At 34.1% G+C, this 23,769-nt stretch overlaps 1 protein-coding gene across 2 annotated transcripts in view; it reads right to left on the reverse strand.

Annotated features, from left to right (window-relative positions):
* Window positions 1–14,243, reverse strand: part of LOC149713504 (Ig-like and fibronectin type-III domain-containing protein 2) — a 36,339-nt gene extending 22,096 nt beyond the window's left edge. The window contains exon 1 of one of the 2 annotated variants that reach the window (XM_089848649.1): window positions 14,073–14,243. The gene's annotated coding sequence lies outside the window, so the exon portion shown is untranslated. Of the gene's footprint in view, window positions 1–4,731; window positions 5,088–14,072 lie in introns of those variants that run through there. The other variant, XM_089848632.1, reaches the window with a different exon arrangement.
* Window positions 14,244–23,769: the final 9,526 nt, after the last annotated feature.

Consider the following 23,769-nt stretch of genomic DNA (forward strand, 5'->3'; position numbering starts at 1 on the left):
TGCTTGCGATTGAAATTTAAATCTCGGGTAGAAAACCACTACCCTATTAGGTGGAAGACCTAAAACTAAACCTAACCGAAACTTTTCTTTATGCTTATATATAATATTCCAACAGCGATTCCTTCTGCGCTGTCATTACTAGTGCTAATGGTGAAGTGAGCAGTGTTAGAGAATTTGGACTAGAAGTATTATATCATGTATTATACTTTACTCTAGTAGTGTTAGAAATAATCAGCAGACCGGAGCTAAAAAATCCCTCTAAAGGGATCTGTTAAGTCCTTTTCTACATCCAGGGTACGATAAAATACCGCCAGAAGCGCTGAAACTCTAAAAGGTTTCATTACATACCTTATTTTCCCGAAATACCTTTTTCGAAATCATTTAATACCCGCACTGTGAGACAACTAATAAAATACGTTCATGGGTACTAAAAAGGTCCCGGGGGTATTTTCTAGTACCTTCAAAATACCTTTTTTTTTAACAGTGTATGATAACTCATTTTTGAAGAGAGTTTCCAAATTAACCGCTCTTCATTCATTTTTGAATAAAATTTTACAGTTTCACCGAACGGATAACAGTTTCTAAAATATATTTTTAAGTTTATAAGATATGTTCTATAACTATGACACTAACTATACTTCGTAATGCTAGAGACTTACTGAGAGATAGTTCGAGAACGACAAGCGAGAATTGCAGACTAAACTCGGTTTTCCAATCCATCTTCCTATTTAGCCTGTACTAAGCCTTTGGCAGCACCTCACCAGGCGTCGCTTTACTAGAATCTATGACGTTTCACCTACGTCACTTCACGACAAGCTCTCAGTAACCAGTGACAAACTTATGGTGCATGCCTTATGAACTTATGATATCTTATAGATGTAACAAGGTTATACAAAGTTCAAGTACCAAGAGTTGCAAGGAGATGGTCTAATCTTTTTATATATTCTCCTTGCCTTTCTTTAGTTCAGATTTAATTTTTCTCAGGTATAAATAAATAGAGTTTAAAAAAAACACTTATAATTGACTTGGTTTTGGCGTCACGCTACGAAACGGTTTAAATAAAATGGTCCTGGCGCGTAAATAATGCGTAATGAGGTTGCTTTAGTTTCGCCTTTTATAAGAAAAGAAAAAGTTAAAAGGTTAGACCCACTAACATCAACAAGCCATGAGGCAAGAAAATAAATGTTTAAAACCGATGACCTGGAAAGGTCCAAGAATCCGTCGGTATTTGGGTCGGATTACCACACGGATCGCAGTTAGGAAGAATTTGCCTTCCTGATTAAAACGATTTTGAAAAAACATCATTTCGTCATTTGACTTGCATTTTGCGTACAGTGCGTCATTATTTGACATGAGAATTAGATTTTGTCCCCTAGTGTGTTGTTTCGTCTGCAATTTTGTAATCTTTTGCGTTATCCGTATAGATTAAAACGAGAATTCGATTGACCCCGGGTTCAACCACGTCCTACAACGTTTTAAGTTACAATGTTACGGCACTTTTCTTTTAGGTCAAATTTAAAGATTTTTAGTTTATATTTTATTAGTAAAAGCAATAGCAAAAAGAAATTTGACAAGTTTGAACTTGGTTTAAAAAGAAAACCAATTTTTATTTTATGTTCAAATTCGAGAAAAAGTTTACGTTCAATATTGGTGCTCTGGTTTAAGAGAAAATATTATGAAAAAGAAAGGTTCATCTAAAATAACAATATACCTTAGCATTTAATTAGTATTAAAAACGAGGACATCTGTTCCGCCATTTTTTAGTGGCGCCTGCTAAACCGAACCTCTTACCCCTACGGGATTGGTTGAATTCTCACAGACTGAGAAAGGTAAGGATACGGTAGAGGAAGAGGTTCTGGCTAGCAGACGCCACTAAACCAATGGCAGCACAGTAGTTCTCGTTTTCAACACTAATTAATGCTAATTATTTTGTAATAAGAGATCATTTATTTTTATTTAATATTTTCCTTTTTTGTATTTAGAAAAAGGCCGTTCTTTTAAGGATTTTTTCCTTTAATTGTAATCTTACACGTGGTATTTTTTACTGGCTCTGTTAAAACCTTTTCAAGACGACATTATTTAAATAATTTAAAAAGCAGTCAAGATTATATCAAATATAAAACAAACGCGTAACCTTGCATTGCGGAAATGGTTCTCAAATCGAAACAATATAAGAATAAATTTTGAAAGGTTATTCGACGAATACATAATTGACTTCTACCGGTATCCATAAATTCCATATATTTTTAATTTATTTACCCGGTTTCCCTATAGACCTACATAAAGTGTGTTTCAAAATAAAGAGAGGCGACACACGCTTTACATCCAAGAGTTGATAAACTGAAGTATGATATGAACGCTCGTATCAAAAGGATTCAGTTGCCTTACTTGGCTTTGAGAAAACCGAAACCTTGGCGTATAGTACGTGGTAACAAAAGTATATAGACGAAAAAACCGAAAGTATACTTCATTGAAGCTTGCACGCGCCGTGCAATATGAGAAACCCCCTATACGTACAGTGTCAACCCCCTTTACGACCGTAGCACAGGCTCCTAAAGTAGCAAAAATAAACGTTTGGATCGCTACCGTAGAGTAATATTTTTATTAACCTTTAACCTCCAAAAACCTCGTCTCTGATTGGTTGATTAGGTTCACTTGCCTCTCATTTTACGTGGCGTCTAAAGCCGGAAATAACAGAAGGCTTTAAACCACTACGATGTAACTAAAAGGGAAAGACACGGGCGGGGGGTAAAACTTTGCCTTCTTCCTTACTTTTTGCGTCTGCGCTGCATTCTTTAAGGACCATGATTGTGGAGCAAAGCGGCAATGGCTCCGATACAAAAGCTTTCCAAATGTTTTTTAAATCGAAATTATCTATTGAAGATGGTGCAGCAGACATAGCCGATATTATGGGCCCCGACGGTAGACCTATGCTTATGTATTGTAGGTTTATGAGTGCACTTATGGCTTAAAACACACTCCCCACCCCCCAAAAAAGAAGAGGTACTATACTATTGTTTATCTACTCTTATTCACAACACTGAATATATATTCGGATTTCCACAATCCGGGCTATTAGGTTTTAAACAATGGCACTTCCACGAGAAGCGGATATCCTGAATAAAAGATATTTCCCGTAAATTCTCTCTTCCTGACTGAATTAAATTACAATATATATACATTTTTGTTGCTCCCTCCCGACGATCCCCTATCAGACACCCAAGGTATTTTACCATCCTTTTTCCTGCAAAACTCAAATTCCAACGCTCATAACTAGAATTAATTAAAGAGGTGATGGAACGAGTTGAAAAATAATTGAAAAAGTTTAATGTATTTCATTTTAATTCAATCACTAATTTTTTGATGACTTCAGTTTTGATAGTTTGGAATAAATAAAAAAATTCCCAACGTTTTTAACTTGCAAATGAAGAAAAAACCCAACCCTTAATCATCCACATTTGAGCTTTAGTTTTTGGTTCTAAAAATGTTGAAAGTTTCATTATTACTGAGGGATTTAATTTGAAAATATGTTATTGTGTTATTGGAAAGTGCATATGAAATAATGATTATATTTCATATTGGAAACGAGGATCTGTTTACGATATAGAAGAATATACGATACAAGACAATAAGACATTATTTTACATTAACCTACACGCTAGGCCCATTTGTAAAACAGCAAAGGGAAAATACGTCAGGGTCACTAACATTTCACGTAACTATGTTACCAACTTGAAAAATAGGCCTAAAGCTTTAATATTGTAGATGTTCAATATTTTAAATCAAAGGAAAGGAAGAAAACTTGTAGTCTTGAGAATAGCATAACATAATAAATAAATAAATGTCATGTAACAGCAATCAAACCTTAAAAATATCTGTATGCATGCGTAATTTCTAATATTTTTCTTGAGTTTTGTATTTGTTTTTGAAGGTGGGAAAACATTTAGCGTTAATTAGCAAAATGTTGTTCTACGATTTCCTCGAAACGGAATAAATATTTGGTGACATTGACGTCAGAAGTACTCTTACAAAATAATTTAAATGCTTAACTTCAAAATTGTAAACATTTAATTGTTTATGCAAATTTTATATTTGAAATTTGATGGAAATTTGACCTTTAAAATAAGCAGTTGAGTGTAATTTAAAATCGGAAGCTAAAAACGTCCGTTACCCATTTTTCGATTTCAGTCCTTCAATAGCTGTCGATACGATGATTCTTGTAGTAAACCTTAAAATTTGAAATAAGCAATGTTTCATGCAATTCTGATCATCTATGTTAAGAACAATTTTAGTTTACAACCATACTCAACAGTTGAATAGCTTCTAATATGATATTTTTAAATTTGAACATCAATGGGAAGCTAGGTTATATCTAGTTGTGGTTTCCATTCTTAATACACGAAACTAAAACTTCTGGGGTTCAATAATGCTTCAAACAACAGTTTCGGTGTCAAAATCATGCTTAATGAAAGATATATAGATGCTCTTTTACTGAACCTTGTAGACCAGAGCTTCATCGGTGTGACATTTTTATTATAAATAAAATTTGAACTGAATCTCAGTGGTTGTTCCAGTTCAGATTAACACCTTCGAATTCAAAAACGCAAGACTGTTAAGATGCCCTTACCAAAGATCGTTGACAAATGCGTAACGTTTAAAGTAACAAACACTTTGATGGCTTTTTACTTGCACTTTCTCCTTAGTTCAAAAACATTTAACGAAAAAACTTACTTAGAACGGTTCGACGTCCGAAAGTCGTAAATCCATAACTCAAAGAAACACAGTCAGTTTATATTAAAAAAACTTAAACACTCCCAACACGTTTCTTATAATTTAAACTCAAGTACGATGCCCTCTAACTTTTTTAACTAAAATTCGATCCCCATCATGAAGGTATACGCGTAAGTATTCCAACAATTTTAAAGGCGACTAATAGCTGATGGAGAAGTTCGCCGTACTAACAACACGCGGGCGTTCGTTGCTACTATCGGACTAGCGAGTTAGGCTTAACTTTGGTTTGGTGGTGGCGTTGACCCGAAACTATACGCAACTCGTAACGAGGCGGTTTTTGGTGTAGAAAACAGGCTCTGTTGTGATTCTGTCTTATCACTTCTAATAGAACTTAGATTTTAAACGTGAGTTCAGCTTCCACCTGTTCTACCTGTCAGAAATATTATCAAAAGTCTGCTACTTGAAGTACAAAACAAGATCGTACGTTTCTGTTATGTTAATGAACGACTGAAGCATTATTCCATTTATACTTGGAAAACTTCCGTAATAATCAACAAAGATATGGATTTTATAACCGTTTGATACAGTACGTTTTTGCCCATAGGCAAGCCTTGCTTCCTGGCCAATACAGTGTTACGAACTGAATAATTTCAATTTGAGATAATCTGAAGTGATTCCGTGCCCAAACAATTGCTTAATTTGCCTTCTGGCGAGCCTATCAGACAGAGCCTTTTGGTTAAGGTTAATATTTAACTAACATGAATAATGGATTAAAAATTTCAAGCTCAATGTATGACCCAATCTTAGACTGCTTGTTCTCCGCATGGTAATAGACCAATCCAATAATTCCAGAAGAGACGTACCACAGGGACGGGGCCCCCTTCTTGGGTTAGTTCCCTCGCGCCAAGAAGCACCGCTAGAGGCAGTAGATGTCGGCTAGCCTCCAACGTGTAGTGAACTCTGGCTCAGTCTGGCGTTGCTACTTGGCACAAGTGAAATAACCTAAGAGGGCAGCCCCGCCTGTGTCTGGGTTTCGCTACACGCAATCAATGGAAGGGTCTAATAAAGAATCTTTTTGAGCTAATCATTGACACGACAACTCGGGAAGTTTATGATCACTTAGTGCTTTTAACTTTCAACCGAGGTAAAGTGCAAAAATTACGCTATAGGTCTTGCAGTCTTTAAAAATTAATCCGTGGTGTTAATCCCGAAAGAACACTTTTTTAAGTTCTCAATAAAAATATGACGGAAAATTGCGACTTCCATTGTATGAATTTACATCTACTTATGTTCATCTGGTACTATCATTAAGACGCACACACTCCTTTCAATGGCTGAGTAAATTTACGAGGTGGCCGACCACTATGAAATTCGGCTATGCCGTTTTAAAAAATTTCCATTTCATCGTTAAGCTCCAATGCCTTCTTACGGTTTTTAATTTCTAAATTAATTTTCTATTTTGTTTTACTTATGTCGCGTATAAATTTATCATTATTAATTATTTGCCTTCAGGGCGATTAAACTGTAATAGTACCGCATAGACAATCAAAACATGCATTCATTTTCCGTAATTGAATAGGTGTTTGACCATTTGAACCAGTCACTATCTCTTTCAATTGTGATTTAAAATTATGATTTTTGTTAAGCGTCACTTTTAATGCCCTAATACAATGAAAGGAAGGGGTGCCAAAATAATTTGCAAAATGTTATTGATCTACCCTTTGCCAACCGGGTTCAAAGTCGATATCCGTGTTCTTGAATGACCTGAGATATTTTGACCTTTCTTTATTTTTTACTTCCTTAAATTTGCAAATTGTATCTGAAGAACACGGATGCTATTGCTTGATCCTGGTGAATTGAAAAATAATCGAAGTGTCTCGATTCTCGTAAGCCTTTGAATTTTCTACCATTGAAATATTTTTGAAGTCTAATAATGTTATAGTGTATAGTAAGTCTCGAATTTTGATGAAACAGGTACAACCCAACTCAATTTTACACATCCTAACAATGTGATAACAATCTTTATGTCAAAACTGATATAGAGGTTTCTTGAATTAGACAGCTATAGTTAGAATTCTTGTTAACTGTTTTGGGGTTTTCAAACTATGATTAAATTTAAAAAAATTATTAAATTTTTATTAAAAGGCCACGAATTGTACCGGAACTTGGGTTTTTGGCAGCAATGAAGTCAATGTTTTGTGGCTAGAGAGTAGCGATCAAGCCTTATATTGGTAATAGCTCGGGTATAGCGTCAGTGCTTATATCCAATGAGGTAATGTGTAGACGGACTGGTGTTGTAGTTTAGCTTAGGCTTACAAATTCGAGCCTCGGAGAATCTAAGAAGCACACAACTAAAGACCAATTGAGAGGATATGATTGGAAACGTTTAGTTAAAATTAAAATATCGGCTGCTAAAATTAATTCATTTAAACGGAAGCTAATTTTTCAAGGTATGATATCAGTCTAACTCAGAATATAAGATTAAAATATTTTATCATATTAATCTTTAGCTCAGGCTACTATTCCATTAAATGTGAAAGAAAATTATGTTTGACCATACATGGATACGGTATTTGGGTAAACGGGTTAATCTGATCGTATACTTGCATAGTTAACATAACGGAATGCAAAATGTTTACTTCCTACGTATGAGTATCACTTTTCCCTTCGATGATTTTTATATACCCCGCTGAGATTCTTGTCATTGATATTTAATGTTTACGATCCATCTTATATATGAGGGTGGATATACGTTACATCTTAGGTAACCTTTCTTCCTTTGGGCCAAATTACTTTGACAGTTCAGTATCCTATAAGGAATCACCAATCTCCGCCCATTTTCCTCAACAGACTTTCACGAAAATTAAAAAAAAAAGTTATATTTGAAAAAATTATAAGGGAAAGGAACCGCGCCTAATGAACATTTCAAAATTTCTTCGTCTTTCGTATATAAAGAGTTGTAATTTTAGCAACGGTTAGGGCGGAGTCCCTTACTGCTCAACGTTCTGACAGAAGGCTACCTTGGAACCATTCTATAGTAACTTAGAAATTGAAAGATTTTTATGAGTATTTACAATGTTTCTTTGTTCTTCAAATGTATAGCGTTGAAGGTGATAACTGTTCATGGTAGACTTTCCTTGAATGTTTCACTATTAAGCATTCAGGAACAATAGTACAATCTTGCTTCAACATATAGAGCTTTCGTCTTTAAAAACCATGTTTTAATTGAGCTTGAACATATACATATGATGGTAGAAGCTCCAGTACCTTATCAGAAATATGGTACAACTGATGAAATTTTTCAATAAAGGTCAATTAATAAAGAATTATCAAGTTCAAGTTGCGTTCCACCATCTTACTACTATTTACAAAACAATGAAGGCCTACGTGAGACGATTTTGATGTTAATTCTACTTCTGGAATATTTCTGTTAAGTTATTAAACTGCATTTATGATTATTTTATCTGGAAAACACCTGAAGAAACATTTAACTTGCGGTTCATTTTCTACAACTGCCCATCTGCAGGTTGTTAATCATGGAAATATAGTCATTAGGATTTCTTATCTGAAAACACATGATGAAACATTTGAATTGCAGTTAATTTTCAACAACTGCCTATCTGCAGGTTGTTCGTCGTGCAGAGTTAACAATTACACCACAGTCATCTTTACAAAGAGTTGTTCTTAAAGTTGATTTAAGATTGAACATTTTATCCCGGGACCTCCGATCATATATTTGGTAATTAGAATTTACTGAAACTTCATGTAAAATATGAGTTACGATAGTCTGCCTCTAAATCTACAGTTAAGGTTAAAAAATTAATTCGACCTTCTAGCATACGGTTACCGACGTGATATCACTAATTACAAAATTTAACTCTTTTTTTTTCACTGATTATTAATCAGAGATAAAAGAAATTTATCCGATACGTAATATCTGGTATTAATGTTTATTACGGGATTTATAATTATATTTCTGGTAATAGCTTCATTATGAATTCCGAAGGGTAACCAGTCCCGTTATATCGCTTTTAAAATTCGCATGAAGGTTTACAAACACGGAGATTAAACATGCGCTGTGTCAACTTATAGACGTTGTAGAATATTTCTGAGTTGTTATTTTAAATGAAATAAGCTAAAATTCCATTTGCTTAAGTCCAACAAATAACCACATTTGATTTCTTATTATTTCTAAACGTTTTGTTCTAAATAGACATCAAATTAATTCAGTGTTAGGGCCTAGAATTTCTTTTATTTGTTCATTTCATTTTATAAAATGAAAAAGGCTAAATATCAACCTTTAAAATAAAATACTATTTGCATACGTGCAACAAATAATAACACTAAACACTTTGATCCAAATATACATCGAGAAAAAAATTCAATGTTAATGAAATTATTTATGGTTTCAAAATGCATTGCACTTCAAATTATGATTTAACCGTTTAACCTTGGAATGTGGGTGATTCTATAACCCTTTATTAGCATTTTATTTATAGATATTTCGAAATAATCATCGCAGGGTTGAGAAACGAAGTTTTTCAAGCTTACTCAACAATGGAATTTAATTTTTTTTCTTTTACATCAAGCGGTCAGTCATGCGATTACGTTTATTTACGGCTGCTATAAAAAATGAAATTTGAATATTTTTTTAAATGCTGTTTGTATAGACTATAAACTTGGAGTAAGTAATCGGGAGTTGCAATGATGAAAATAATAGTGTGCTCTTAAAATAAAAAAGTACGATAAAAATTAAATTGTCCATAATTAAAACCACTTCTTTAAATTCTGAGCTGCGCAATAGAAATCTTTGACTCCAAATATCTCAGGTCATAGATTAAAGCTTTAAAAATCAAACTACAACACAGACCTCCAAAAGTACTTTAATTAAAATATTTTCGAAATCCATCAAGTCATCGCTGAGAAATAAAATATTCAACAATACCTCCCCTGGTTAATAACTCCAATTTTTAAAAACCTTAAAAAGCAAAAATTCAAGTATTCTTATTTCTCAGTAGTTCAGGGTCTGAATGCTTAATAAATTAATTCAAAATCACGTTTTTACATAAGCGATTTTCACGCTTGTACAGTACAGAAGAATCATTACTTCAAAAAAGTTTTAATTTTCCACACTGACTTTGAAGTTACTTGGTTTTGGAGGTTATTTCATATAGAATTTTAACATATTTTATTTTTCTAATTTTTTAATTAAAACCTCATCTCGGAAACGGGAAAAATTCCAAAGCTTTGAATAATATTTCCCCCTGTAATCACAACTAATTAAAAAATTATATATAATTTCCTTTAATTGGTAGCCTAAAATTAGATATCATCATTTCCTCGAAAAAAAAAAGAGAAAAACAATTAACCTAGACAACAATGGATAACGGTGTTTACATATAATTCTTAAGTATTTAATGACTTATAAAAGTCATTTATGTTATATTAATGTTATAATAATATGCGTTCTTTGGACTAGTTTTTACAGAACGGTGTTGACTGAATCGTTAGGTGTAAAAATATTGAGAATAAAATGCAACTGGTCTGAAATTCGAAGTTCATATTCGTTATTAACAATTTGATCTTAGAATGTAAAACATTTACTCTTTTGAAATACAAGTAGATATGGACTAAAATTGTTCACGCAAATTTATAAAGTGATCAATTCGAAAAACATTCCTTCGATTAGTAGTGAAATTTTATAGCTTCATGATCAAGACGGATCACTATGTGATCAAATGCACGAGATGAAGAAAATTTGAACTCAACTGCATCCTACGTTTCATATGCAAATAATCTGTGATCCTGTTTTTGGTCAATATTAATTGGGTCAACCTTTCATAAAAATTACGTTTGAATAAATGCGATCAAAATTATGGTAATAATTCGATAAAAATATTATTCAAGCACTGGAACTATAATTTGGATCCACACTGTTGAGATATTTTATCCAAGCAAAATTTGATTGATCGGTTTCAACAATCTATTTTCGCTAGAAATATTTCTAATAATATTAGGTTTTAGTAGAGTGACGTACTTGAGGTGCTCTTGCAGTTAGCAGGGACTAAAGCTAGTAGTTAATAAAGAATTTCAACATCACAGCACTGGCAAACTTCGCCCGCGCTCTCGACTCAAAAATGAGTGACATGAAGATGGTTAATTAATTTATAATGGTACTTAGGGCTATATTTAATAACCTTCGCTTGTCACTGCTTAGTCACTTATAATCTTGACCATCAAATAATGACCTACTATAAGTTAACTAGTGGCACTAACTCAAAGTAACCATTAATTTGTTTTCTTCCATTCAATTTTAAAGCAAATGTTAGCTCTTGTGTCGCTCCTAACATGCTGGCAGGTCTTCTTCACACCAATTTTACTTTATCAAAAGCAATAACCAATCAGATTTTTCCTCGATTGCGGAGCTAAAACTAAGCTTAGAGGGTCTGTCAACTCCACCCCTCGACTAGGGGAGCATCTTGTGGCATTTCTTTAAACTAAACAACAGCTGACACTAGCTTAAATAAGGTACATACGAAACTCCGCAGTTGTAAAGTAGTTGGGTTACTTCGGAGCTAAAACTAAGCTTAGAGGGTCTGTCAACTCCACCCCTCGACTAGGGGAGCATCTTGTGGCATTTCTTTAAACTAAACAACAGCTGACACTAGCTTAAATAAGGTACATACGAAACTCCGCAGTTGTAAAGTAGTTGGGTTACTTCAGAGCTACAAGCAACAGTTTTCTAAGTCAGTTTAGTTATTCTTGATCTCATGTTCAGCGATTGTTAGGAGCGGCGATAATTTTGCAATATATATAAACAAAGGCTTCATAAAATTAACTGATGGTCAAACGAGGTTGACCGAATAAACAAAACTGCAGTTTATAGTACATCAATGAGGCTGTTTAATTTATTGGGTGCAATTATTCATCTATGGCAATAATTATTGTAATTTACATAACAGTTACCATTTATCACAAACTAAAATGACTAAAATTAGCAAAAATTTTATAATATTTGCATATTTAGGCTTCCATTAAGCGTAGCAATTAAACATGTAAAACATTAACCCCGAACGGCACTTGAACAATTCATAGAGCGTATCGTAAATTTCAAAACATTTCAAATTAGTCTAATTTCATCTAAATTCTAGAAAAAAATGGTCTAAAAACGTTTGATACAAAGATTAAAAGATTCATTGGCTATCTGTGTCACTCCTGGATAAGATTCATTTGTGAACAAATGGTCCGTAACGCCCCGCAGATAAACTTTAAACAATTATTCTAAACAAACTTAACAAGCATGAAGTTGAATGTTTATAATACCTGTAAATAATCACGTTTGTCTATCATCTGGAGTAACAACCGATTAAAATGGAAAAATAAATGTTCGTAACGCTTTTGAACGAAAAAGTGCCAGGGTATGGCTATAAAGCACTGAAAACGCTATCTATTTAAACGTATTTACAAATAATTATACATGCTTAGCAGAAATGGATAATTTGAAGCCCTGGTCAGCTTATTTAAAGTTAAACTTTTCGGTGTAAGACATGAAACATTTGTTGTTTTTTAACAGAATCTAAAATAGCAATACTTTTGAGAAATACATGTTTCAAAATTTGTTGTTTAAATAATATTTTGCGGTCGTCCTGTAGGATACGACACAGTTATGACGTCGCGTTGAATAATTTGGTATATTTTAGATTTTCAATTAGTAAAACTAACTTATTTGTCTTAATTTTTAAATATTTCAAACTGTCAAAGAAGATACTATATATCGAGTTAAATTTACAAGATCAATTTGTAAGACAAACACCTAGGTAGAGGGAACAGGTAAATAGTTATATCCTTACAGGTGGTCTGACTTGCCCAATGGAAATCTTCTCCAATGACGTCATATTTTTGGCGGTTGGCTTAAAATTGTTCTATGTAAATTAAAATACTCGTGTCTCTAAACCTGACCACCTGGTGCTCGAGGGTGTAGCCTAAATTTATCATGTCTGTCATCATGTTTAAAAGATGTTAAGGGAAATTAACTGTCGCATTTGTTACCAAAAGATTTTTCGGCTTTCTTTATACTAATAATAAAGACCCATTCAGACTACAGTTCCTGTCGTTCGACCGAAAAATTTAAAAAAAAAAAATCAAACTAAACCCGCGAAACTTTTATGTAGTCGTTGACACATGTGAACAGTCTAATCAAGCGAGCAAAGCGACTTCACCGACATGAACGTCTGAAGGGGCATTAATAGTCAAACTATGTTACTATAATTCTGTTAGAGATATCAAAGGTGTGGTGATATTTATTTTACTTTTCTGGTAAATAATTATTCAAGGCATCGAAGAATGGTTTTCATACTACTTTGCTTAAGAAAGTACTTGCTAATAATGCTCCAATTAAACACACCTATTATCAATTTTAATTAATAACCATTATTTTGAATAACTTACTGGTAAAACATTACGATTAACGAATTCTGATTTAAATTATGTATAATTTTGTTATCGAAAAATGCGAAACGAAGTAAATTCCAGTTCAATAAAACCAGAAGTAAATGAACCGAAGTTACTGGAGTCCCATTGCTTCTTCGCTAAACACAAGTTACTTATAATTCCCCTTATTTAACCCCCATTCCTGCACCCCATTCTCAAGCGCCGTTATTCTAAAAACGCCACCAAACGGTTGCTGTGTGGAAACGGAAGTCGGTTGTCGGAAATTTGTATATTTTAAAATGGCGGATTTCAATATACTTTTAGCCTGTTGCTGAGTTCAAAATGTCTTTGTAACTTTGGAATCTTGAAATAACGAAGGGTCGTTTAATATTTTTTAGATAAATATTCAATTTCTCCTTTAAGTTTTTGGCCATAATTGAAGTTGCTTTTAATTCGGGATCGATTTGAATCAGAAACCATCGGTATGCAGTTCCGAAACGGCAAGTAAACAACAGGTACTAAGCCTAAGCCTTGGACGTCAAGATCAATTTGATCAAGCAGACGACTTTTCCAAAACAACTGAAATACCGGAACAAAGACTATATAGTCGGGCTTAAATGGCACAGTCACTTATAGTCTTTGGTCCCAGAATCCTCTGCAATAATTCTGCCAAGGACGAGGGGGGGATGAAAGGTTCTGCTTTTTTAAAGCCCCGCGTTATGTCAAATGTGTTGGACAGTTTTTAGAGTCTTAAGTAACTTCGGTTCATTTACTTCTGATAAAACTCAATTCTCAAATCTTAACTGGAACATTAAGCTGTCAAATACCTTTAGTGTATCGCGATTAAGAACGTAACAAATCAAAAAGACGTTGGCGTTATAAAATTATGTGGCTGAGGAAACGGTACTCACCCAAAAAACACACTATCTGTTTTGGAAATGTTTCACCGAGCTCCAACGGAAAGGTAGGACTTGCTTATCGCGGGAACGTAGGTAGGAAAGCTGGTTTTCCTGAACCGCCACAACACACCGTTCCGTTTTCCGAAGGTATCTCGCTCAGCTGGTTTTCTCCGCGAATGCCTGCTTTGGAGTGAAAGTTCTCTAGCCTTGATTACTAAAAAAGCGCTCCGACCAGCAGCAGGTGTAAGTAAGCGGAATCTAACTAAAAACCTTTTTTGCGGGGGAAATCTATGAACTAGAATCTCTGGTTACCCTCCCCGGTTCCCCGCTTATTTCAATGTCAGGTATATTCAAAATATACTAAAACTTAACAGGTACTTCGTGAAGAAAAATTTCTCTTTTAATATTAAAAGCTCGACACTGATTATGGAGATAATTAAGTGAAGGATGGTTCGTTGCTTTGACTAGGATAATTGATAAAACATTTACTTAAACGCTGTTCCTTATGACGCAAGGGATAACCTGCATCACGGATAGATTTAATTTTAGAAGTAGTAATGGAGAACGGTTAGTATTTACTTCAGTCCGACTCATAGCTCAGTATAGAGCCCCTCCCTCCAACACGTAAAAAAGTTTAAATTATCTTATTGGCTCACTTAAACTACGTTTTGGTGACGTTGCTGACGGGGACGGTGAAAAATACGCAATTTTGTTTTACCTCTGTCGCTATGACCGGCCTCTTCTTTCATACCCCTCTGTCCAGGGGAAGGGGGTCCAGAACTTTTACGCGCGCCCAGATTACTCTGATCTCCATTCCTACTTCTAAAATTAAATCTATTCCTGACTGCTTACTTATTGGATTATTAGAGTATGCCTAAGAATCTAATTTGGAAGCAATTTGAAAAATAGACTAGATAAAATTACTTAAAACTTATCATGGGTTGGCGTTGGTACAAAGAAGGGTGTACTACTGTCTCTAATAGCATTTTTTTGCAAGAGACATTATGGTTTTCGGTCTATCATGTCCAAATTCAAAATTTCAAGGCCCTCGTCGCGTTATTTTGAAAGGTGTATCGATGTATGACCTTATGGCAACCTAAAACTTAGTAATTTATTCTTTCTCATGCAGGTCGTTTTATGATAGTTTAAACGGTCTTATTTTTTTAACAGTTACCTAAAATAGGTCAGAGCTAGAGATGTGAGTCGTAAATTTACCTTTCGTAACATACCAGTAATTTTACAATGGTAAAACAGTCAAAACCTTTTTGAGTAAAACTAAATGAACAAGACTGGTAGAAACTCTAAAAATTGGCCTATTTTACTTTGTAGTCCAGGTTTTCCTCAATACCTGAACTAGGTATAAAAAGTGCTCGCAATTCAACGTGGTTTAATAGACTATATACAGGTGAAAAAGAATTACCCACAGAACGGTAATATTATTTTCTCTAAATTTTAATCGGTAACTTACCCGGTAAATTAACGTTTTTAAAAATTACATCTTTATGCTCAGAGCTCCTTTAGAAATTTTACACACTAGTTTCCACTTTATTGGCAAGAACCTGCGCAATTCTTACCCTTTAAACAGATTGACTGGCCAGCTATGATTCACTAGACGGGCCTCGTGTTGGACACTCCTGATATAGTGGAATTAAGATAATTTCGCAGTGTTTCTCTTGAAAGAACTTCTTTAGTAACCTCTTTAGTTTGTTACTCCAATCAGTGATTACATGACTACTACGTCTGTCCAAGAACTGGTTGGTTGGATTACCCGAAACTATAAGTTCGCAGAGGAGGATACCTGATTTTTACTCACTGTATACCTTTTGGCTAATATAGCAATTTCATACTTTCTTATCCGATATCTCTCCCTTAAGGCGTATACTTCTTAAAACCGAAGAATTTGAGATATTAGAGGAACATCTCCTCCTTTTTCCGAAGCTAATCGCTCGATAAACCCCTCTAATATCCTGTCGTTAAGCTATGAGACGCGAAATATAATGCTTGGATGACTATAAAAAATAAACTTCCACTGTATTAGGATGTGCCTTCCCATTTTCTATGCACCTGTAAGTTACTAAGATTTTCACATTTTTCATCATACGAAATCTTATTTGGATTTAATTAAAAATACTTTAAAATCATAGCAAAATTGACGATGCTTAGCTAAGTACTGTTATTTATAAATAAAAATGTTTGAGTATAAGAAAGTTTATAACTTTTAACAACAAATCAGTCCTCTACTAACCGATAACTGTTATTCAGCAGTAATAAAGCTCAACGATGTTTTGTAGTTTCAATGTTTCATAAAGATTTTTAAAGGTCATCAGGTGTTTTATGGCGAAATTTTAATGACGTTTTCATCATATGGTTGGTAAAAATTTGTTTCCTCGTGAGGAACTGTATAAAATTTCAAAATGTTTTGATATAATTTTAAATTTCTTGGGCATTGAATTGATAAAAACAAAAGAATGAACTCTGGAATAAGTCGATAGGAAGAATTTTACACTTTAGACTTTTATTTATAGGTGTAATTAAGACGAACGAAATTCTTCCACAGATATCATTTTAAATTACAGTAACGTAGTCCGAAAAGTCTACGAAGGAGCAGTGTAGATGTAATTAAATTTTGATGTGAAAGTCCTTAATGTAATTGTGAAAGATTTCACTTTTAATTATGGAAGTTTTGACAAAATAACATTATGATAACACATAATTTGAAACAAATTAAGATTGAGACTTTTGCTATGTCATGATGATGATAATGGGGGTTTTGGATGAGTTGGAAATGAGGGTATGTTTCCGGTGATAAATTTAATGAGATGTTTTCGATAAATTTTCAATTTCAATATTATTTTGTTTTATTTGCAATTCTGGAGAGGGTACTAAGTGGCAAAAATGTGTTGTAAGACGCTTCCCCCACAGTTGTAATATTTTTTTTTTCAGTATCGATAGAAAGGTATTGAATTGCATGGGTCGAAACACAGAAAATAATTTAAACAAAAGATTGAATTGTGGTTGAGACTTATTGTGTCATTTATAGTAAAATTAAGTATTGGGAAAAATAGAGGAAACGAATGTCACTAGAAATAATCAAACATGACCTACTATCCATGAAGGTAACACGCGAAACTAAACAGTTGTTTCAGTTCTTCTTGGAATCTTTAAACGGCCATAGACACCATACCAATAATTGATAGAAAGTAAGGGGAAAGGTTTAAAACTTTTCGTGTGCTACGATAACTTGTGAGGTTTTGTTTTAGACTTTTCAGAAACTGATTTCACTAACTGTAACAAGTTCCGGTGTTTTGTATTTCAATATAGAAGACAAATATCCCACAGCCGGACAGCCCCTTAAACACATTTACAGTTTTACTAACAGATAGACAAATTGAGATGACTTTTACTTAAAACATTATCAAGAAATCATGATAGTAACTTGTTAGTTCTGTCGGAGGCTCCGGTTCTGTAGACAAACATTTGAAGAGTAGAAAAATAAATTGTCTAAAATATTTCATAAACGCGTCAAAACAAGGACCATCCATTCTTGTTCATTGAAGCAAAGAGGCCCAGAAATTGGCGCTTTATACTACTGCCTGTAGCACAATTTTTATGGTACAGATTGGTATAAAATTATGCTCCAGTGAGACATAAAAACGTACTCGAATTTCAGATATGAGCGTTGTATGCCACCCTATTATTTACATCGAAATCTCGAAACCCCTATCCTTGCCTCTGGATTCGAAGAATTTTCATTATCCTCAGGACACTGGAAAGTAATGTTACACCACATGTCCGTCTACCTTGTCAATTTTGAAAATTTTCTGCTAAGATAAATATACGCTACATCTTGTTGTATCATATAAATAAATTTTTAGTTGCCAAAAACTCTTCCGCCCTGAAGCGAGGTAGCTTCTTTCGCTTTTTAGATCGAGTCAATTAGAATGAACTCTCATCAATGTTAATCTCGAGAGTTCATCATTACTTTACTAATAAAAAAGCACCTTAGGCTAAAGTCAGCTGCTGTTTTCTTAATGATTACAAACCAACATGAAAATCTGGATTTTAATTTTTACTTTTCATAAAATGTACGTTGGCACAAAACTATTGTCAAGGAAACCAATGGCTGGTTGAGACTTGCCTATCTTTTTAAATAGTTGTCCAAGTGAACGTTCGCGAAGTTGAAATGGTGCTGTGAAGGTTTTCAATTTATTTTGAAATAGCAAAATTTTGTGCTATTGATAGTTGTACTAAAAGCATTTCTTGGCGTGGGATGTTGTCAGATCATTTTCGGCAGGTGTCGCATCTGAAATTTTTATTAACTTACTTTATTGCCATTTTCCAGGTGGTGGATAAAAATATTTCTTTGTTAGTATCTAGAGTGTCATAGGTCAAAGGTTATTAGAGTGAATAGTACTGTGAGTGGATTTCATATAAATATAATTAGGCAATGTTACGTTTGTTTTAATAGACCTTGCGATGTAGAAAAAGAGGCAGTCAACCTTCGGTTGAACTTGATCCCTCGCTGTGTCTGCGCACTCTCGTGATCCTCCAAGCCTACAGCGCAGGCGCTAAAAAGCGGGATGAAGACAAAGTTTTACCCCCTGTCTTTCCTTCTTAATTATATCGAAGTGGTCTATATCGAATTTGAGAGTGTTTAAATTAAGAATGGTCAACTTTATAAAACGGTAAACCCAGAAATTTGATGAAATGTGAAGACAACAAAAAGGTTTTCTTCGCCTGAACATTGTATTTACCATTTTATGTGCAACAAGTTTTAATAGATATCAGACGTTGTGGATATATTACCTTCACGGAGTTTTAATTGAAACAAAAACCGTGTAATTTTCTAGTAAAATCTACGTTATTTCCAGTGTAGCACGTTTTCTGAACATATATTATTGAACTTGAAAATGATATTGAATGACAAAAGTCGGTAATATGTCTTGACCCTCTTGTTATTTCTTCAATTTATTACGCACTTACAGCTTAGATTGTAAATATCACCAAACATTCTTTTATATTTCAACATGACTCAGAAGCGTACGATGTTTAAACCAGTACTGGCGTTGTAGTATCATTATCATCTGGTAAAATTTATAGGAGAGATAACAAGTTCAACTCTACAAGTTGAACGATCTCTGGCGTATAATAATGGGTACTTTTTTTAAGAATTAAAAAATGAATTTAAGATTTATGGTAAAAAACAAGTTGATGCGGTAATTATTTCGTTTAGGCGTTTGAATATTTTTAATTTTCAAAACTGAAAGAGTAGTAGACTCGCTGTGACGTGATTTAGCAAATACACCTTTTATGTATTAGTTCATTCAACCTTTTTGTATAAGTTATAAATTTTCGGTAGTGAAAAAAAATAAGAAAATGTTTTGCGAAGGTTTAGAACCTTTAACTCGCCGAACAGGTTAGACCGTCATGGGCGTCAATTATTCATTTTTATTTAAAAGACGCACTGTTTTCTTATTTAAATACATTGTGAGTTTTAGGGAGGGTCATTACAAGTTTTAACAAGTTAACCTTTTTTTTCATAATTAGTGGAAATTTAAGTTTCCTGCGCTTGATCGTTTTAATTGTGTACTTTTACAAAGGCCTAATAACAAAAGTATGTAATACTTCTCTTTGAGAGAAGTGTACCTCAAAGCAGCGTAATTGTAACATGATTCTTCCCAACATCATTTTACATTTGGAGTCAGGGTTGTTTGTTCCTTCGACTTTTGGAAAGGTGCTTTCCCCAATAGTAAAATGTGCTGATCCAATGGAAGCTTTTTTCAAAATGTGCTTTTCCCCCCCTGGGGGTAGGAAAATTTCCGTCCCCCCAACGAAAGGCTTTTGGCGCCACCTAGTGGCGGAATTTTCGTCCCATAGACGCTAATGTTAAAAATGAAATTTGAAAATGTGCTTTAAACAGGCCAAATGTACTTTCGGTGCTGAAGATCTTAAAATGTACCGAAAAGGCACAATTGTGCCACTTAGAGCAACACTGTTTGGAGTGCACAAGGTTACTAAACCGAATCACATACGTGGTAAATAGTTCCTTGATAATTACTCTATTAGCGCCTAAACTATTTGGCAAGGCGTCCTTGTGGATTCTGTCCCACGTCAAGACGCGGTTTGTGGGTTGATTGTTGAGGCTTTAGTACCAAACAGTTATAGAATTCACCTACGGTGCGATGCCCATCTGAAGTTTGATGAGCGGGAGAGCAAATAAAAAGGGGTGAGCCAGAGAAGGATCATGTTACATAACTTATTAAGAGGATACAGAGTGTCATCCTTCTTCTATTATACCCTTCTGGTAATAAGTTTTGTATATTCAGGGTGGCTTGACTATTTGAGACTAGTAGCGAGTCGTATGGTTTCATCCTCTAATTAAAATAAATCAGATGTTATTGGTTCGTGTTCATTTTGAAGAAACGTGGAGAATCTACCCCAATGGTATCCCATTGAAGCCTCAAACAGCTAAGCCACCCAATAAAAATAGTATTTAATAATAAACTAAGCTTTATTTACTAAGGGATATCTACACTTAGCCAGTGGTTTTTTTTTCAGGTTGGTGCCATTACCATGCATACAATGATCGAGTTCCTTATTAAAACATACATTGTTATAAATTAATTTGTAAATGTAGGTGTTGATTAGATAAAGTTTATTACTTTACATTAGACATTTGTTTCTGTACAGATTGTGCAATAAGGATGGTAGGGCCGAAGTACAGTCTATGGGCAATTTTGAGTCAAAAATGTTCTATGGCATTTTGACCGTTCACAATTTATGATTTGATTGTTTTACGGATGACCCCTTAAATTTAAGTATGAAAGTGAAATCGCGGAGGATAGAGTTGAGATGGAGTAGAAATCTCCGTAGCTATAACATAGCCTCTTCACCCCAATGCCCCATCTACGCAACAAATTCCATCATCATTAGCGTTTTGGCAAGATCGAACGGTATGAAAACGCTGACAGTGCCCCTGTGTCTTAAAATAGAGATAGAAGCAGCATCTTTTTTTAAATATCACCACGCGGCAGCACTAACCGAAGGTACTCTCGAATACTTTCATTGACGCAAAGGACCCACGAATATTACCACTCCATCTCATCTCTCTCCAACAAGCTGACAGAGAATTCTAATTTAATTTTGGGATTATCTGAAAACACTCCAAGCATGAAGGTCATAGAACATTTTCGACTCAAAATCTCCCATAAAACCCATTATACGTCGGTCCTGCCACCATTTTGGAACACGCTATATATAGCCTAATTAGTTACTAGAAAATGTCTGCCCTCTTACAACGTAGTCAGTTATCGAAAATGACCAATAAGGTCATAGCACTAAGTTTCTCGTACTTTCCCTTACCTGATCTTGTGAAATCTTTGTACTATTGACACCAACCGAAGATTCCACCATTACACTAGTGACCTGATCGAATACAACATTACAAATTATATTTATGTGTACATAATATTAAATATTCACACATGGTATTTATTTTCAATCGGTAGATACAACGAACAGTGATGATGTAAACCCCATACAACGAAATTAAACATAATTTAGTGATATATTAAGTGCATCGTTTATATTCTTGAATAATTACGAAACTTTCCCCTTAAGAGGTTTTTGTAAGAATTCGGTAAAAACTCTCGAATCAAGGGTGAAACTTGTGTTTAAGCAGGGAAGTTTTTACTACTTATTAATTCCTTCAAACCTTTAAAGGACAGGTATTGGGCTACCATAAGAAATGTAGTATAGCGTGCAAGGAACAGATTCAAATTCTTTCTGATCAGAAACGCGTGCAGCAATCCAACACTTGCAATGTAAAAGGAATCATGAAGAATTCAAATAAGCAGAAAATTTGAAAAACACATTTGCGCTGATTTTTAAGTTATATCCAAAGTTTCTAATCACACTATTGGATTTTGTGGGGAAAAGTTGTAAAATACGTCGTAAAAATGGTTGAATTCATGCAGCACTGGCAAATTGGAAAATTGATTTAAAACTAACGCAAATGTTTTTGTGAGTTTTATTTGAACCTTTTCATCAATCTAAAGAGAATACAATCTTTTTGTTTGAACCATTGAGGCTCAGTTTAAAGGTTGGCGAATGTTGCATCAAAATTACGTCAGAATGCCTTTTCCGTCTCTGGTCTCAACTTGAACCGTAACAAAAAGTGCTTTTGTACGGTACTGTACGACTAGTCCTTTAAAGATGTCCTACTTTTCCTCTTTCACGATAATGTAATACAATTGATAGAAACCTACTTTAGCACCATTTTGTAGTGTACAGCGGCGTACATATTCCGAAAGATCGTTTAGCACAGAAGGTTTGAATATGCATTACGCGAGAACTAAATAAAATTCAAGGAAAGTGAAAGTGTTCAAGCATGACTTCAGTTTGTTCTCAAAAGGGAAATTTTACGAATTTATCTCTGAAGCTTTTTCTTTTTACTTTTTTGAAGGAAATGTTTGTTTTTCAATGAAAAACATTTTCTCGCGCTTGAAGGTCCGTGCAAAAATTCAGTCTTTCGTTAAATTTATTAATAATCGGTCTTATCTTTACCGGTGCATTTCGAAAAGAGCATTTTATAAAAATGTTTAAAGATTGATGAGCAATTAAATTTCAAGATTATATAAATAGTTTTGATGCGTTTATAATTTATAATAATTATTATAATATATTAATATTGCGTTATCTGTAAATATGGGGAATGTATTTCAAGTTCATATTTATTCGTAATCGTAACGTATTTCCAAATTCAATATCGATCTCTTTTTCTTGTAAACTGGTAAAGCACTTAGTTACCAGGAAACGGTTGATCGCACTGTTGCGTAGCGAGTTCATGGGCCTTTAAAGATTAAAACTATAGGTACCCAGGAGTGGTAAAATGGTATTGCTAGTATCGCTGCAAACTTGCTGGTACTGTACCATTTAGAGTTGAATTTTAAGTTCTACAGTAAATTGATAATAAATAAACTTTAATGAATAGTTGAATACACACATCCGGTGCAGTGTTTCAGCAGCTTGGACTGTCCAAGATGCATACGGAAAAATGTTTTTTCAGGTGCATTACCCAAAAGTGTACATTAATTCGCAGATAAGTTATAAACATATGATAATGAACTTAGTGCATATCTAAGGAGTATAGATAGATCGAGACTTATTCCGCGCTATAACCAAATGCAAAAATAATTTGGTCTAATAATTGCAAAGATTAATATCATACTAGGTGAAAATTATTCGCCAATCTAGAACATTTCGAACCAGATAATGCTAACCATACGCCGGAAGCAGTTTTCAGTTCAAAAGAAAATCCCTGCCCGTTTGGCACTAACAAATTCACCTACTGCCATGTCATATGGCCGAGATCTATTTTTGTAGAAAAATTCGTTCTGATATTGTTCAATTTAAAACAGTAACTGTTATGGATGACGAATGTTGAACATTCCATACTCTCTGGTGACATTAGCCTATCATTTCACATCAAATGTAAAAACTTTGCGAGGTTCACAAGTTCACAAACAAATGTTTGTTCAGTGCAGGTGCATGTTTATATTATTTTAGTAAGCTAATATTTTGTTTTATAAATGAATGGAAGGCTCTACAGTCTACAAGTTTTTTAGCCGTGGTGCCTGCAGACCAGTGCGGTGAAAATCATGTATTGCTGAAGTATTAACCCTTCACTTTTTGAATGGTGGCAGTGAAT

Source organism: Phalangium opilio, unplaced genomic scaffold (genome assembly GCF_054372755.1).
Source record: "Phalangium opilio isolate 3A_F unplaced genomic scaffold, DU_Popi_V2 ptg000009l_1, whole genome shotgun sequence".
In the NCBI taxonomy this organism is placed as follows: Eukaryota; Metazoa; Arthropoda; class Arachnida; order Opiliones; family Phalangiidae; genus Phalangium; species Phalangium opilio.